Source organism: Anabrus simplex, chromosome 1 (genome assembly GCF_040414725.1).
Source record: "Anabrus simplex isolate iqAnaSimp1 chromosome 1, ASM4041472v1, whole genome shotgun sequence".
Classification (NCBI taxonomy): Eukaryota; Metazoa; Arthropoda; class Insecta; order Orthoptera; family Tettigoniidae; genus Anabrus; species Anabrus simplex.
The window spans coordinates 969,639,636-969,658,583 of record NC_090265.1 but is presented as its reverse complement, the minus strand read 5'-3'; the positions used below and the strand labels follow the sequence as shown (position 1 = coordinate 969,658,583).

Genomic DNA, 18,948 nt, shown 5'->3' with positions numbered 1-18,948 from the left:
CATTTTCCTATGCATGACAGATGCTTCAATGGAAGGTCACCCTTACAAGGAGAGCACACAGAAGGAAAGTGAGCAAGAATATAAACAGAAATTGAAGCACTCTACATACTCAATCTTAGAAACTCAAACATTACCCAGCTCTAACCTGTGCATAACTCAGCACGTCTAAGCTATGTATTTCTACAATAAAGAGCAAATGGTAACTGCAAAAAAAATTAAATTTATCATTAAGAGCAATTAAAAGAAATTACAGGAAGATATGGTATATAGGCCTACAATGTCACTAACATTACGTGCTACTTGACTAAAAATTGACACAAATTCTTTAATAAATTGACTTTGGGAACAACCTATGAAAAAACTCAATTCATATAATAAAGACACTGAAATTATTTTGTTCTTCTTCCGGGTTGAACTGCGTTGTTGTTTTCTGTACATTTTATACAGTTTTCCAACATTTCAAATACACTGCAGTACTGTTGAGTTTGATTCCTATCTGGGAGACTGATTACCCAGAATCGAGTAGGAGTATTTCAGCAGTGTGCCTTAACAAAGAATACTGCAATGTATACGAAACATCGGCAAACTGTACGAAATGTACAGAAAAAACAATATGCTTCAACCCAGAAGAAGAACTAAATAACTCTACACAGCACGGAAACTTCGCTTCTAAGGCACTGAAATTAAATTACACTGTTTATAAATGTTAGGTTCCTCAGTCTTTCAAAACTAATTTATGGATAAATAAGTTAAATGCAGAAACTACCCCCCCCCCCCCAAAAAAAAGGAAACATATTCAAGAATTCTTGAATAAAGTTATTTCTTTTCAGGTATACAGTAATTGTGTCATCATAAGTTTTATTTTCTAAGGTAGTATCTAAGTTTATTTCTTCATCAATTCATTTTGACAGACTGAAGAACCTCAGTTATAAATTAAATGAGTCAAAAGTAAAAGGAAATGGCTTCAAATATCACAAAATAAATTGCAACGATTGAACAAAAGGGTTAGGTCATACAATCTACAAATAGTAACACAGAATTCTCTTTCTCTTCACACAACAGCAGTTGTAGTGAATCATGGGCTTAATGAGGAATTTAAGATAAGAAATCACCTTCATCATAAAATGCAACTTCAAAAGGAGAAGCTCAGCCACCTGAATTTGGTTTTAATTATAATAGCCTATTGTTGTTTTGTTTTGTGAAAATTCATGTTTCTGACACTCAAATTCTTCATAAAACTAGAGGTATAAAAGCTAACATGACAATTACGTCTAACAATAAGCTTGTTTGCATTCTTATTTACTTCAATCAATAAATACTGATCTGCATTTACAGCAGTTTCCCTGTCTGTTGTTTTCCTAGCCTTTTCTTAAATGATTTCAATGAGATTGGAAATTTATTGAACATCTCCCTTTGTAAGTTATTCCAATCCCTAACTCCCCTTCCTATAAATTAATATTTGCCCCAATTTGTCCTCTTGAATTCCAACTTTACCTTCATACTGTGATCTTTCCTATTTTAAAGATGCCACTCAAATTTATTCGTCTACTAATGTCATTCCACCCCATCTCTCCAATGACAGCTTGGAACATACCACTTAAAGTCAAATAATAATACTAGATTAAAAATTCCACCTGTTCAATACATAAGAGATTTTTTATTTAAATTTAAGAAATAGTTCTTAACATATTAGATATAGGGACATGTTTCACCCATAATGAGGTCATCATCAGCCTAAAAATCACATAGCCTACCTGATATATCACGATCCTGATCTATCTTTCTTTCTTTCTTATCTTAAGAACTATTTCTTAAAATAAAAAACTCCTATGTTCTGAACAGGTGGAATTTATAATCTAGTATTATTATTTGACTTTAAGTACATTTCAGTACGGACCATAACATGAGATTTGTAACATGTAACATATCACTTCGAGCAGCTTGTCTTCTTTCTCCCAGTTATTCTCAGCCCAAATTTTGTAACATTTTTATAACGCTACTCTTTTGTCGGAAATTACCCAGAACAAATCGAGCTGCTTTTCTTTGGATTTTTTTCAGTTCCTGAATCAAGTAAACCTGGTGAGGGTCCCATACTCTGGAACCATACTGTAGTTGGGGTATTACCCGAGACTTATATGCCCTCTCCTTTACATCCTTACTACAACCCCTAAACACCCTCATAACCATGTGCAGAGATCTGTACCCTTTATTTACAATCCCATTTATGTGATTACCCCAATGAAGATCTTTCCTTATATTAACACCCAGATACTTACAATGATCCCCAAAAGGAACTTTCACCCCATCAATGCAGTAATTAAAACTGAGAGGACTTTTCCAATTTGTGAAACTCACAACCTGACTTTTAACCCTATTTATCATCATACCATTGACTGCTGTCCGTCTCACAACATTATCGAGGTCATGTTGCAGTTGCTCACAATCTTGTAACTTATTTATTACTTTATACAGAATAACATCATACGCAAAAAGCCTTACCTCTGATTCCACTCCTTTATTTATATCATTTATAGGGCCTATATATATAAAAAAACATAAAGGTCCAATAATACTGCCTTGAGGAATTCCCCTCTTAATTATTACAGGGTCAGATAAAGCTTCACCTACACTAATTCTCTGAGATCTATTTTCTAGAAATACAGTATAGCAACCCATTCAGTCACTCTTTTGTCTAGTCCAATTGCACTCATTTTTGCCAGAAGTCTCCCATGATACATCCTATCAAATGCTTCAGACGAATCAATCGCAGTACAGTCCATTTGACCTCCTGAATCCAGGAGATCTACTATATCTTGCTGGAATCCTACAAGTTGAGCTTCAGTGGAATAACCTTTCCTAAAACCGAACTGCCTTCTATTGAATCAGTTATTAATTTCACAAACATGTCTAATATAATTAGAAAGAAATCCTTCCCAAAGCGTACATACAACGCATGTCGAACTTACTGGCCTGTAATTTTCAGCTTTATATGTATCACCCTTTCCTTTATACACAGGGGCTACTATAGCAACTCTCCATTCATCTGGTATAGCTCCTTCAACCAAACAATAATAAAAATTACTTCAGATATGGTACTATATCCCTGCCCATTATCTTTAGTATATCCCCAGAAATCTTATCAATTCCAGCCGCTTTTCTAGTTTTTAATTTTTGTATCTTATTGTAAATATCATTGTTATCATATGCAAATTTTAATACTTCTTTAGCATTAGTCAACTCCTCTGTCTGGACATTATCCTTGTAACCAAGAATCTTTACATACTGCTGACTGAATACTTCTGCCTTTTGAAGATCCTCATATACACACTCCCCTTGTTCATTAATTGTTCCTGGAATGTCCTTCTTGGAACCTGTTTCTGCCTTCAAGTACCTATACATACCCTTCCATTTTTCACTAAAATTTGTATGACTACCAATTATGCTTGCCATCACGTTATCCTTAGCTGCCCTCTTTGCTAGATTCCATTTCCTAGTAAGTTCCTTCAATTTCTCCTTACTTCCATAGCCATTTCTAACTCTATTTTTTTCCAATCTGCACCTTCTTCTTAGTCTCTTTATTTCTCTATTATAATAAGGTAGGTCTTTACCATTCCTTACCACCTTTAAAGGTACAAGCCTGTTTTCACATTCCTCAACAATTGCTTTAAACCCATCCCAGAGTCTGTTTAGATTCTTCTTTACCGTTTTCCACCGATCATATTTACTTTTTTAAAACTGCCTCATCCCTGCTTTATCAGCCATATGGTACTGCCTAATAGTCCTACTTTTAAAACCTTCCTCTCTATCACATTTTTCAACTACGACAAAAACAGCTTCATGATCACTGAAAAAATGAAATGGCGTATGGCTTTTAGTGCCGGGAGTGCCCAAGGACAAGTTCAACTCACCAGATGCAGGTCTTCTGATTTGACGCCGTAGGCAACCTGCGCGTCGTGATGAGGAAGAAATGATGATGAAGACGACGCATACACCCAGTCCCCGTGGCAGGGGAATTAACCAATTATGGTTAAAATTCCCGACCCTACCGGGAATCGAACCTGTGACCAAAGGCCAGCACGCTAACCATTTAGCCATGGAGCTGGACTTCATGATCACTAATACCATCTATTACTTCGGTTTCTCTATAGAGCTCATTTGGTTTTACCAGCGTCACATCCAGGATATTTTTCCCTCTAGTTGGTTCCGTCACTTTGTTTCCTATGACTGACAGGGGGTGGATAAAAGAAAACCAATACCGTACATAGATTCCATCACAGAATAGGGAAAAACTGAAAATACCATGACCCCAACAGAAAATGTATATGGTATGTAATTTGTGTGATCAGTTGTGTGATAAATATCAGTTCCCTGTGCACAAGAATCAGGTGAGATCCCTAATGGACTATAACAGAGACTACAGTAATATGTATAATTATTTGTGTACATTTGTATACATTTGTACTCTCTTATTATTATTATTATTATTCATTTTGTTTCCGAATAGGCTACAAATTTCCAAATTCTTTGAAATTATTTAAAGGAAGACTAGACAAACAAAAGATGGGCAATCGGCTGCCCTTTATGCAGATCAATGGTGATTGATGGGAAAATTTGGAATGCCCTAACTATCTGCACTAGAAGTTTAGGATCTTTCCTCATTATAAATCCATAGCTTGACAGTATGCAAGTTTTCGGTCAGTAAAATAATTCGCTGTTGAATACGAGATAGGCTACAGGAGATGTCAGCTTGCGAGGCCTCTGGGTCAATGGTAGCCTAATGATATAATGAATGTGACAGGAGAATATTGAGATTTTAGAGAAATCTACCCCTCCCTTTGTTCTGTATGTTATTGAAACATAATGCTTAAGTTACATATCAAATTAAAATTAGCATACAATTGAGAGGGCACACTTCACCCAAGTGAAGGTCACATAAAAGCTACCAGTGTAATGAATTATTGGCTGCTGTTAATAGGAACTGCATAATTTATCACTCATTTAGTAAGATGAATATTTTAACATATATTGTATTTATTAATATAATAACATTTCAGTATGTGCTTTTACTAACGAAACTGACATGTCATATTCTCTTTGAAGGGGTCAGCCCTTGATCACGTACCTCCTGGTACCGCTAGTTTCCTCCCACGATAATCTTCATATTGATTTCTCTCCCATCCCCTCTTCTGGCTTCTGGTCTTTGGGCTTAGGTGTAGCTACCCGTAACTACCTAGTATTCCTGAATGGAATTGATGGAAAAGTAAAAAGAAAAGAACAACTAATGACCTCGTAATATCGATCCACACATACACGTGCGCGCAAGTCAATAACAGGAAGGCACTAAGGCACTGCGTCTTCTTCCACAGAGCCAAGTTTGAGATCGTACAGTCAGTTTAAAATATATTACAAATATGAACTTCCGATATATGTAAACATAAATCATCTATCTATACATAACATGACAGATATAATGTCAAACATGCCGTACATTCTTTGAAGACATAATATAAACAACCACCATATCTGTTATTTTCGTTGCTATAGTGACGATTCGTCACTGTTTTACAGGGTGGACAACGTATCTGTTTAAAGTAAGATTGGAAAGAAATACGAATATTGAAGATAAGAATGGACTTAATGTTAATAAAATAATATTCCAAAAATATTTAAATTTATTTTGACTTACATATATCCAAATTCACTCAATTCAAGAGTATACTTATAGCACTAGATGGGCACTGACCCTGCGTAAGTTGGTGGTTGCGTTTATCATTAGTATCATATGAAAATCTGGGCAGTCCGGCAGTGGAATTTCATGTGAAGTCCTAGATACTGATGCGGGTAAGAACCTAGTTGCAGAACGACGAATGTTTTTTTTTTTTTTTTAATTACTAATAGCTGGGTGAGGACAAATGAAATTATTCACCTAGATAATCCGAGTGTTGACGCTATCTAAGGTATGCGATTTTCACGATGACAGGAAGAGCTTTAAATTATTTACAGATTTTAATATGCCTGGTTTTTGTCCTTTGCGATCGTAGTAAAAGGCGTAGGTTAGGTTATCAAGTGGTGCAGTGATTTTGCTGTAATTGCAGACTATAAAAAGCATTCTATTTTACATTGCGGGATTACCGTATTGTGCCATTTTATATATTTTGTAGTAAATGCCGGTAGGTACTGTATAATACATGTGGTGTTAATCCTGTTTTGATCGGCTTTGTAGAACTTTGTCGTTACAGGTAATTGCAGTACCGTATTATTACTCTAGTGGAGACTGGAGAAAAGCCCTCTTAAACAAGAAGTTCTTTGTGTGACTTTGATCCCTGGACCATCCTTTGTCTATGTATTTTAAGTCGTAATCATAATAGTTCATTAAATCGACAGCAAGACTACCGTATATCATATGACGTTAACAACATGGTATATACAGAAATGTGCTGGTACCTTCACCCACTGGTATGTTGGAAATAAGGAACACTTGATCGGGGAAGCAATTCGGGGGTTGTTAATGTGGTCACTTGTCATTCCTGAGTAATTACAGTTTTGGCAGCAAATGTTTTTTGAGCTGTTCTTGAAATATGGTCTTTGATAGTCTACCAGCCCGTGAAAAAGAGTTATATTTCAGCATGTTATTTGTTGCATACAAGAGCCACTTTGGAGTATCGCTCACTTAATAGGTAGGCCCTATGAGTTTGAACAGCATACTGGTGATTTAACATTTCTTTGTACTTATATATTAAACATTTATTGCAGTTAACGACCATAAAATAAATACAATAATATTAAATTATATATTAATACTGAGTTTAAAATGCATATCGTGCATGAATGATCTGTCTGTAGGCCCTATCGCCTTAGTTACTACAGAATTGAGTGCGAGTTATTAGTCTTTGTGGACCCATAGCACATGGTACTGATCGCACCGTCTTCCGCACAGTTCACATTCACAAATGGCTTTGTCCCGGATGTGGAAAGTCTTCTTCCTGCAGACACAATGATGGAATCCATGTGCAGTGAATGTCGTGTGTCGCAGGTCATAGTCTGCATCTTTCCATTCTGAAGAAGTCATTGCTTCAGTCGTGTAGAATTCCAACAATGTCTCATTTCTCTTGTGCTGCAGCTGTTCCAACAATGTCTGATATGTCCTTGTAAAGTTGGAAGAAGCATTTTTTGCCTTAGTTGTTCCATGAGGAAAATCTCTCCAACGAGCTCATATGTTAGCGTAGGTGGTGTGAATTTAGAAACACACAGTAGTCTCGTGGGTTTGAACCCCACTGTCGGCAGCCCCAAAGATGGTTTTCCGTGGTTTCCCATTTTCACACCAGGCAAATGCTCGGCTGTACCTTAATGAAGGTCATGGCCGCTACCTTTCCAATCTCCTACCCTTCCGTCGCTGAAAACCTTTGATGTGTTAGTGCGACGTTAAACAAATAGCAAACAAATATATATATTTACCTATGTAGGCCTATCTTGATTTTCTATCTCGAATAATGGCATGAATTTTATATTATTCAGACTACCCACTTCTAAATAAATATAATAGGAGGCCTATTAGTGGTTTAATTCCTGCTGAAAGAAACCAGTGTTAGAAGGAGATCGTAATAGTGTATTTGTATGTTCGTTTAATATTGTTAACTTTACGTCCCACTAACTACTTTAATGGTTTTTTTGAGACGCCGAGATGCTGGAATTTAGTCCCACGGGAGTTTTTTTACATGCCAGTAAATCTACCGACACGAGGCTGACGTATTTGAGCACCTTCAGATACCACCGAAGTGAGCCAGGATCGAACCTATCAAGTTGGGGTCAGAAAGCCAGCACCTCAACCATTTTAGCCACTCAGCCCGTTGTTTAATGTTGTTTGAAAGACACCCAATATTTATATTGTAACAAAATCTAGTTATATATTCAGTTTCTGCAAATACCCAGCTGCTTCACAAAATTGGCCGGTTGCCATCAATACTTCGCAGGTCTGCCATGTGCTTTTATCACTGCTTGGCATCAGTTAGTCATTGGAAGTATTACTTTCTTAATGTAACCTGACTCAGTTCATGTGCACAGTGGTCTCCAGCTGTTCCTGTGTATTCCTGGGTTTCTTTCTTGCTTTAGCATTCCTCATAACCTTCTAGCAGTTCTCAGTGGTATTGAGATCCCTAGACCTACTCTTCCCATGCCAGTCTAACACCTGCACTGTGTTTTGCCCAAGGAAATATTTAACGTGAAATGTGGAACTGAGTAATAATTGCATCAACACAACTTTATCTATAATGTAAATATTAATCATAATGCTTACTTCCTGAACTCTGTGGCAAGGAGCAAAGTTATCTTAATAAATGCAACCTTTAGTATCACCAAAATGGTATCTTAAGGTCAGGAACACACTACTGTCACGTCACGTGAACTTAGGCTAAGCTGAGTCAGCGTGGAGTGGAAGTTGATAATGTCACTGCATGTGGCGTGAAGACAGGAAACACATTGTCCTCACGCTTCGTCTGGTGGCAAGTTAGAATAGTTCATTCATTTCATCGGATTCTGATGAGCTTTAAATTGCCTGTTCTGTTTTTGTTGCCATAAATACTACCTGTAGTAGGATGGTAAATTGTTTATTTTGTCACCTATTCAATACATATAAATTTTTACATTTAGGAATTTATTATTAATTCCACTTGAGACATGTTTCGCCCTTCATTGAGGGCATCATCAGTCAAATCACCTCCTCAAGGCAAAAATCAAGTACCTGATTAGTATTTAACATACACACATTAATATACATTACAATGGGAAAATTAAGTACGAGAAACACTTGTACGATGGTGATAGTTAACAATATAAGTTTATAGACTAAGTAGTCGGCACCAATGCGTAAAATTAAAAGGATATGAAACACATGTTCAGAGGGAAAAGAGTGAAAATATCACAATTTAGTAAGCTAAATGAATAAATTAATTAATTAATAAATAATAATCATATGGCCTCAGTTGCCATGTGCAAGCTCTTAATTTGAAGCCATTTGGCTGCTTGCTCATCAATTTCGACGTTCTGTTTTACTCTTAGGCCTATTAGATGGCAGAATAAACTAAGTCTCTCTTGGTTGTCTATGGCTGAGTTTTAGTGAATTTTGTCAGGTGAACACCAAATTTGTCACCAGAGATCTTTTACATGCCAACATTGTACAGCATGGAGTGTTGAACGGACTTTTTTTCCGCCCTTTAAAAAACCGTCCAACTCTGTTGGGTTTGAACCCGCTACCTTGGGATCCAGAGGCCAACACTCTACCACTGATCCACAGAGGGAGCTTTCGAGAAGCTATCTGCACTGAACAGAAGTTAGCTGTATGTTTAAGATAAGTGTATTATTATTATTATTATTATTATTATTATTATTATTATTATTATTATTATTATTATTATTATTATTATTACTACCATTACCATAATTATCATAAATGTAGGTGGTTGTTTTCACTGACTGCTTATTAAAATTATTTCATTTTAGTGGTCACCTGTGAACTTTCTTATTTCATCCCATTCCTTGTGTTGCATTTACTTGTTTCTATAGTTAATTGAACCGATATCACAGAGATTCTTATACATCCATGCCAATTCAATTAAGATTTCTTCCATATTGCTAGAAGAAACTGCTTCTATTCACACCTTATTTCACCAGAGGAGCTCTGTCACCAAATTCTACATCACAATGACGTGAACAGCGTACATTTTGTACAGTGTAGAAAAGTTATAGCACAACTGTCTGGGCAGATTAGATTGCGACACGACACGTGAACTCATGTGAGGTGACAGTAGTGTGTTTCTGCCTTTACTGTCATCAGTTTCCTTTCAAGGATACTTATGTACACATCTGAATTAACATTGCCACTTATGAAGTCCGGACAAACTAATGTATGGTTGGAAGTGCATCCCCAGACCATTTGTCCTTGTCGGTTCTTCACTGTTTGTGTTATACTTGAAGGCAAAAATTCTTCACCGATTGTGCGATGCATGAACACTTTAACATCAGAGCCATTGAGGTTAAAATTTTTACTTAGCTGAAAAGATTACCTTATTCCACATCTCTGCCGGTCATACTACATGCTCTTTTGCCCACTAGTTTCTTTTGCCTTGTTATTTCAGTCTGTAGAACTTCTTTTTGGGGTGACGGGCAGGAAGTCCTGCTGCAAGTACAGTAAGTTAGTCTACTGAAACATTACACATTTCTCCCCACTCCCATTTTTGTTTTGAAGATGGCAGATGACGATCATAAAGACATGTTTCTTCTCTCGCTCTGAATTTCTTCAGTAACCTTGAGATGATTGATTAAAACCACTCTATTGATGAGGCCATCATAAGGTGAGAACTGGATCGTGGTATTCTTGGATATTGAAAAGGCATAAAATAGTGTCGCGAGAGAGATCTGGCAGTGCTTGCTAAAGAGGCAGGTGCCTGAAGAACTTTAAAAGGAAGTCCAGACATACAAGAACTGTACCAGCTGTGTGCTAGTTGAAGAGGGCACTCACAGTTTACAACCAATAGTGGTGTCCAGCAGTGACTATCCCCAGAGTGTTTATCACAATAGTGGGATGATGTAATAAAGAGCATTAAGGAAATGTTGAGTGAGCTGCGTTGAGTAGCTCAGGTGGTTGAGCACTGGTCTCCTGAGCTCAAGTTGGTGAGTTCGATTCCAGCTCAGTCTGGTGATGATTGAAGGTGTTCAAATATGCCAGTCTCGTGGTGTTAGATTTGCTGGCATGTAAAAACTCCTGCTGTACAAACTTCTGGCAGTTTGACTTCTTTGAAAACCATAAGTAGTTAATGGGACGTTAAACAAATAACATTAAATGTCAAGTAATCTCAATGCATTTGCTGTTGCGATATCATGACTTATGGAGAATCAGAAGACAAGGTACAGGCAAGACTCGACATGTGAAAGGCTAAGTTTCAATAGTTAAACCTCAAGATTAGCGAAACTTAAGACGGTGGTGATGGCGGTACACAGAGATGGCCAACTAAGCAAGCATCAAACTAACAGACCACCAATTGGAGAGTGCGGACAGTATTGCCTACCTTGGCAGTATAGTCACCAAAGACAACTTAGCCAGAAGAGAGATCGCCAGCAGGGTGCAAAATACTGTACTTTCCTCTTTTATTAACAAGTGGGTGCCCTTCTTTGGGATTTCAAGATTCCAAAGGAAGCAAATATTAACAACGTGTAACTGCTGCTTCATACTGGTCTTGACCTATGGTATCAGAACATGCACCCTCATGGAGAGAGAGAGACTCCTTAAGACTGTAGGCATCAGAGATGAAGTTCCTGAGGTGCACTATCCAGAAGACCAGGTTGGATAAGTTTAGAAATGAGGTGATGAGGCAGGAAGATATTTAGACATTTCTGCTGGACGGAGTAGGTATATTCCGACTATGGTGGTTTGGACATGTGGTGATGATGATGAATTCTGTGAGAAAAGCCCGGGTAGAAGGAAAGCACCATTTTGGAAGATGTAGAATCTGCTGGATAGGATATAGTCAAGACTCATTATGCAGCCAAGGGAGGACATTGGTTGATGTCATGAAGAACAAGACATTTGTGAATAGAAGGGGCTTATCAACACTAACCGGGAAATTGGAGCTGTAAACTGAATATTATTATTATTCGCTATGCTCTTTGGGTTCCGTAGCTGTGAGCTTGCATTTGGGAGATTGTGGGTTTGAATCTCAACGTTGGCAGCCCTGAAAATGGGTTTCTGTGATTTCCCATTTTCACACCAGGCAAATGCTGGGGCTTTACCTTAATTGAGGTCACAGCCTCTACATTCTCAATCCTAGTTCTTTCCCATCCTTGTATTGCCAGAAACCTTCTATGTGTTAGTGCTACGTTAAACCACTAGCATAAAAAAATATATATTATTATTAACTTATTTGTAAGAGTGAATTGTTTGACTGATGACATATTTCTTTTAGTCTATTCTTCTCTCTGTCCAACCATTGTAAAGGTAAAAGCCATGGTTTTCAGTGCTGATGTGTTAACTGTCAGAATATGGAAAAGTTTGCTCTCCTCCAGAACATTCTCATTCAGTGACATGTCTATGAAGCAGGCAATCTGTGTTCCAGTATCCAATTACATCGTGGAGAAATACCATGTAAACTCTGTCACGTATTGTTAGTGGGTGCAAGAGGTACCATATTGGGGATGATGGCCGAGTTGTGGAAGAGGTTTGCCCTCAAGGAAAGCTACCTAGCCATGATTGCTGAGGCAGTTGTGCGTGGGTCTGTGCTTCTTATTAGGAACCATTCATATTTTTTTAAATGATAAAAATGGCACAATACTGTGTCTTATGGCAAACCCGTTGAGGGTCAGTTTTCTAAATAAAGCATTATATTTAGGGTATGTGTGAATTTGTGTACGAATGTGCTGTATTTACAATGCTAAGATAATAGTTAGTTATTGGACTGCTCGAGCTACTGTAAGTTATAGTGTAAAATTTTGAAATACTTAGGTACGTGTAAATTTGTACGTGATGGTTTTTCAATGTTAAGCTTGTAGTAAGCTATAGTATTGTAAGCGGTAGTGTTAAGCACTGGAAATACTTTTAAGTTTTGTGCGTATTTGTATATGATGATGCTGGATTTAAAATGTTAAACTGGTAGTATTTCTTGTAATATTTTCTTTCCATGGAATTCTTTATGAAATTGCTATACAGAGTAGTGAAAAACAAGCGAAGGGATCAAGAGACCATAAAAGCAATAGAACGTGATGATGGAACTCTGGCACAAGAAGAGGGAGAAATTAAACAAGAACTCAAGATCTATTTCGAAAAGCTGCTGAATGGAGATACAGAAAACATAACAACGGATAGAGGAGAGCCAAGTCGAGGAACCACAACTGAACCACCAATTACATGGCTTGAGGTTGGAAATGTGCTCAAGAGCATGAAGAAAGGAAAGGCAGTGGGCGTAGATGAACTAAGTGCAGATATGCTGAAAGCAGCGGGAGCTCCAGGAATCCAATGGCTCTATAGACTGCTCAACAAGATATGGGAGGAAAATACTGTTCCTGAGGACTGGAAGATGGGCATCATTGTACCTCTGTTCAAGAAAGGAAGCCGACGAAAATGTACTAATTACCGTGGTATCACACTACTGTCTCATGTCCTGAAAATATTGGAAAAAATAATAGAGACCAGAATCAGAGATATTGTTGAACCAATTTTGGAAGAAGAGCAGTATGGTTTCAGACCAGGAAGGTCAACTACAGACCTTATATTTGCAATTAGGATGCTAATGGAAAAATACTGGGAGAAGAACAAGCCTTTATTCCTAATATTTTTGGACATTGAGAAAGCATACGATAGTGTACCAAGGGAAAGAATTTGGCAATGCATGAAAGAACTTCAAGTGCGAGACAGCCTCATAGACAAAGTGAAAATGTTGTATAGTGGGAACAGAAGCTGTATTCAAGTAGGATGTGGTTTGTCGGACTGGTTTGAAACAAAGAGAGGAGTGCAGCAGGGCAGCTCATTGTCACCACTTCTATTTATTATTGTAATGGATGTAATAATGAAATCTATTAAAAGGAAAGAACACGGAGATATCAGAGCCTTCACATTTGCAGATGATGTTGCGATCTGGAGTGACTCAGAAGATGAATTGGGAGAGAGAATACAAAGCTGGAATGAGGAGTTTAAGAAATATGGTTTAAACATCAGCAAGACCAAGACGGTGGTGATGAAAGTGTATGGGGAAGGAGCAGAACCAATAGTCATGTTAAATGAAGCTCAACTGGACAGCGTTCCAGTTTTCAAATACTTGGGTAGCGTTATATCAAATGACAACCTAGCAAAACATGAGGTGAACAATCGAATCAATAAGGCAGCACAATTTTACCACCAGGTAAGACACCTGCTGTGGGATGAGCAAATACCCATGAAAACAAAAATGACATTGTACAAGTCCTATTATACACCAATTCTTACATACAGTCTCGAAACCACAACACTGACCAATAGAGATAATTCCAAACTTCAGGCAGCTGAAATGAAATTCCTACGCACTATGATCCAGAAAACCAGGAAAGACAAGATTAGGAATGAGAAAATTAGAGAAGAAGTAGGAATAGACAATTCTCTCCTAAATAAGATTCAGATATCAAGACTGAAGTGGTTTGGTCACATGAAGAGGATGCCAGTAAACAGAACTGCAAGGAAGGAATTTGACAGAAAGGTAGAAGGAAGACGACCCGTGGGAAGGCCACGAAGGAAATGGATAGATTTAGTTAAGAGCGATGTAATGCTGAGAGGTCATGATTGGGACAAGTTGGTGGAGGAAGAATGGTACAAGGACAGGATGAGATGGAGGAGGCTCATATACCACACCCGGGAAACTGGAGATGGTTTAGGATGATGATGATGATGATGATGGAATAATTTTTGTCATAGTCATTGAGTATTTATATTTTAACTTTACTTTATTAGCACACTACTGTAAGTGATCATTGCCACCAGGATATTTGCCAATTGCAATGTATTTATTAATAATTATTATTATATATATGAAGTTTTGGTAGTGAGATCATCATTGTCAGATATCGTTGCAAACATTTTTTAAAAATAAAGTAGAAAACTTATTTTCAGAAAATACTTGAACCAAAGGGGTTGTTCACTGTAGTAGATGAATAGATCATAAATAATATAATATTTTATTCGTTTATGGCACTGCTGCCTTTGTGAACACACAAAAAAATGCAGTTGGCAATGGGATTCAGCAACCATATGTAGACCTACAATAATTCTTACAGATTCAAGGTATTAAAACAGATCTAAAAACGGGCACGTTATGATTCGAGCTGAGTAACTTGGATGTTCTGAGCTCAAGTTGCTGAGTTGGATCCCGGCTCAGTCTGGTGGTATTTAAATATACTCAAATATGTCAGCTTGGTGCCACTATGTTTACCTGTGCACGTAAAAGCACTCCTGAGGGAGAAACTTCTGGCACCTCAGGATCTCTGAAAACTATAAAAGGAGCTTGTGAAATGTGAACAAATAACATTATTATTAGTAAATTATGACAAAAGAAAACGTTTAAATATTGAAGAGACTGAGAATTCACATGGAAACAGGTTCTAGGAAGGACAAAGGGGATCTTTAATGAATAAGGGGTGTAAATGTGATGATTTACAGAAGGCAGAAGTATTTAATCAGCATGTGAAGATAGTTTGGTATAAGGCACAATTATTTGGATTTTAATTCTGAACTGGATATGAGGTAGAGGAAATTACTTAGATATTTACATAATGGTACAAAAGTTGAAAACTAGACGTGGAAGAGAAATGTTATAAATGGTGTAAGCAATATACAACAACTGTGTTAGCAGGGTACTGACCCCAGTTGGAAAGACAGAATGGTTTAGAAATAAGACTGGACTAAGACAGGGGAGTGTGCTGTCACCTCCTGTCACAGAATCCAAATCCAAATAACATTACAAAACATATAGACCTGTAAAACTCCACCCTTATCTAACTATGATAATTAAAAGGAAGTAAGTTTGTGCAGTTTTACCTGATAATGGGAGAGCGAGTCATATCCATTCCATAGAAGAGATTTGTAATTCAGTTTACACTTGCTAATCTGTCCTTCTGGAGGTTGCCGTAGGGAGCAATGGATATAGTTTTATGATACAGTGGATATACTTGATAAGTGATACAGAATTAGGAGACATTGAGTGGATTATGTTGATAGTTGTACTAGTTGGCTCCTTGTCTTTAGATATGATAGCAAGCATAATTGGCAGTCATATAAATTTTAGCAAAAAAATGGAAAGAGGCTGTATGTACAGGTACTTCAAGGCAGAAACAGGTTCTAGGAAGGACAAAAGGGATCTTTAATGAATAAGGGGTGTAAATGTGATGATTTACAGAAGGCAGAAGTATTTAATCAGCATGTAAAGATAGTTTGGTATAAGGCACAATTATTTGGATTTTAATTCTGAACTGGATATGAGGTAGAGGAAATTACTTAGATATTTACATAATGGTACAAAAGTTGAAAACTAGAAGAGCAGCTGGAATTGATTAGATTTTTCGGGATATTCTAAAGGTTGTACAGACTACTAAAGTGTATGTGGAAACACAAATGTGTACCAGAAGACTGGAAAAAAGGGATAATAATACCAGTGTTTAAGAAAGGGCACAGAAAAGTTTGTGGTAACTATAAAGGAGTCACACTTATATCACAGGTAGCTAAAATACTGGAAAGGATATGTGACAGAAGAATGAGAAGATAGATTGAAGGAGAGTTACAAGAGGAACAATATGGCTTAGGAGTGGAAGATCTACTGTACAGTAGACCAAATCTTTAGTATGAGACAGCTGATGGAAAGGACCCGGTCATGACTTTCATAGGTATAGTAAAGGCATATGGTAGTGTCCCCAGAAAGAAGGTTTGGGAAACCTTGGTTAAGAAGAGACGTGGAAGAGAAATGTTATAAATGGTGTAAGCAATATACAACAACTGTGTTAGCAGGGTACTGACCCCAGTTGGAAAGACAGAATGGTTTAGAAATAAGACTGGACTAAGACAGGGGAGTGTGCTGTCACCTCCTTTGTTTATTATGGTCATGGATGAAGTTGTAAAGGAAACAAAGGAACCCTATGGAGATAAAGAGATGAAGATACTGCTCTTTACAGATGATGATGTAATCTGGAGAAAGAACAGCAGATAAGTGCAACAACAACTAGATGCACTAAACAAAAAAACTTGAGAAGTGAAAATGAAAAATGAAAATCGGTACAGATAAAAGCAACACCATGGTGATGTCGAGAGGGGAAAGGCAAGTAAAGGGCACTGTGAAAATTGGAAGTCAGAGTCTGGAAATTGTGGACAGCTTTAAATACCTAGGAAGTGAATTAATACAAAATGCTAGGGTGAACATGGAGATTAGCAGGAGGTTACAGCAGGGCAATGCATTCTACCAAAGTGTAAGAAACCTTGTTCGGGGCAAAGAAATACCAAGGAAAAGTAAAGAGATAATGTACAAAATGTGCTATGTACCCATACTAACTTACGCAGCTGAGACTTGGACTTTGACTAGCAGGCAAGAGAGTAGAATTCAAGCCAGTGAGATGAAATTCTTAGGAAGTATGATAGGAAAGACAAGGAGAGACAGACTGAGAAATGAAGATATTAGGAAGTTGGGATAGGAAAGCTAAATGAGAGAATTGAAAAAAATAAACTAAGGTGATTTGGACATGTAAAGAGGCTGGAGGAGAAAATAATTCCAAGACCGATGCTGGAGGGCAAGAGAGCAAGAGGAAGACCTAGATCAATGTGGATTGAATCGGTGAAGATCGGCATCAGAAGACGAAATTTAGACTGGGACAAGATCGTGGAAGGAAAAGGAAGGTGGAGAAGTGCCATAAATATCCCAACCCAGCAGGAGCTGGATAAGGGGAAATGATACTAAAGGCAGTGGGTTGGGATTTAGTACCATATCTGAGGTACTTATTTGTTTACTGTTTGGATGGGGGAGTTATACCAAATGAACGGAGAGTTGCCATAATAGCCCCATTGTATGAAGGAAAGGGGGCTAAACATACAGCGGATAATTACAGCCCAGTCAGCTTGATACCTGTTGCATGTAAGCACTGAGAAAGCATTCTTTCTGATTATATTAGACACATTTGCAAAATTACTAACTGGTATGATAGAAGGATGTTTGGGTTTCAGAAAGGTTATTGCATTGAAACTTAACTTGTAGTATTCCAGCAAAATAGCCTGTAGTAGATATTTTAGATTCAGAAGGTCAAATGGACTTCATTGTTATTGACCTATCCATAACTTTTCGTAGGGTAGATAATGGACACTACTGAAAAAAAGAGACCTGTTGTTGGATTAGACAAAACAGTGATTGATGTGTGTCTAAATTTCTAGAAAAATGAATTCAGAGAATGAAAATAGGTGGAGCATTATCTGAACCTTGAACAATTAGGAAGGCGGTCTCTGCATGGCATTATAATTGTACCTTATTTTTTTCTCTGTATATAAATGATATGAGTAAAGAACTGGAATAGCAGATAAGGCTTCTTGCAGGTTATCATATTGTATAGAGTAGTAAAGAAGTTAAAGGATTGTGAGCGACTGCAAATAAATTTGACAATGTTGTTGGATGGATAGCAGACAATGGTATGGTGGTAAATGGGATGATGATTCTGGAGATAGTGGGTTCGAACCCCACTGTTGGCAGCTCTAAGGATGGGTTTCTGTTGTTTCCCATTTTTACACCAGGCAGATGGTGAAAGTACTTCATGGGGTTAACTTTAAGTACTTTCATGTCCATATACGGAAAGATCTTCATTGGGGTAATCACGTTAACGAGGGTGTACATAAAGGTAACAAATCTCTTCACAGGTTATGAGGGTATTTAGGGGTTTTAGTAAGGTTTTATAAGAGAAGGCATACAAGTCTGTGATAAAACTCCAATTATAGTATGGTTCCAGTGTATGGGCCCGACTCCAGGATTACTTCATGTGAGAACTGGAAAAGATCATAATTTGTTGTGGGAGATTTTTGACAAAAGATTAGTTAGCCTATACAAAAATGTTGCCAACTTTGGCCTGGGAAGTCTTGGGAGTGACTAAACAGCATGTTCCTAGCTGCCTGTGCTTGAGAGCTTATTTTATGCTTATTTCTTCCTTTTTCACATGTCACCTCAGGACTTGCTGATGGAGTAGACTGAAATGGCCCAAAGTGTTTCACAAACCTCTTTGATTCAGCTGGGGAAGTTAATCTTAAATTGGGAATTTCTAATGGTAAGACCTATTTTTGAGACATGTAGAAATGCCCGTTCTTCTTTCTGCCATTCCAATTTTCACATATTTATTACAAAAAATAAATTTATAAAAAAAATGATAAAATTTCCAGAAGAATGTAAGTACATACACACCAATCCCTTCGTGGATACG

The 18,948-nt window shown here is 37.4% G+C and overlaps 1 protein-coding gene across 3 annotated transcripts in view; it reads left to right on the top strand.

Annotated features, from left to right (window-relative positions):
• The first annotated feature begins 5,806 nt into the window (after positions 1 to 5,806).
• The window catches only part of Nadsyn (NAD synthetase), a 200,668-nt gene continuing 187,526 nt past the window's right edge, over positions 5,807 to 18,948 (top strand). For 2 of the 3 annotated variants that reach the window (XM_067136801.2, XM_067136804.2), the window contains exon 1: positions 5,807 to 5,841. The gene's annotated coding sequence lies outside the window, so the exon portion shown is untranslated. Of the gene's footprint in view, positions 5,958 to 18,948 lie in introns of all 3 variants that reach the window. The other variant, XM_067136802.2, reaches the window with a different exon arrangement.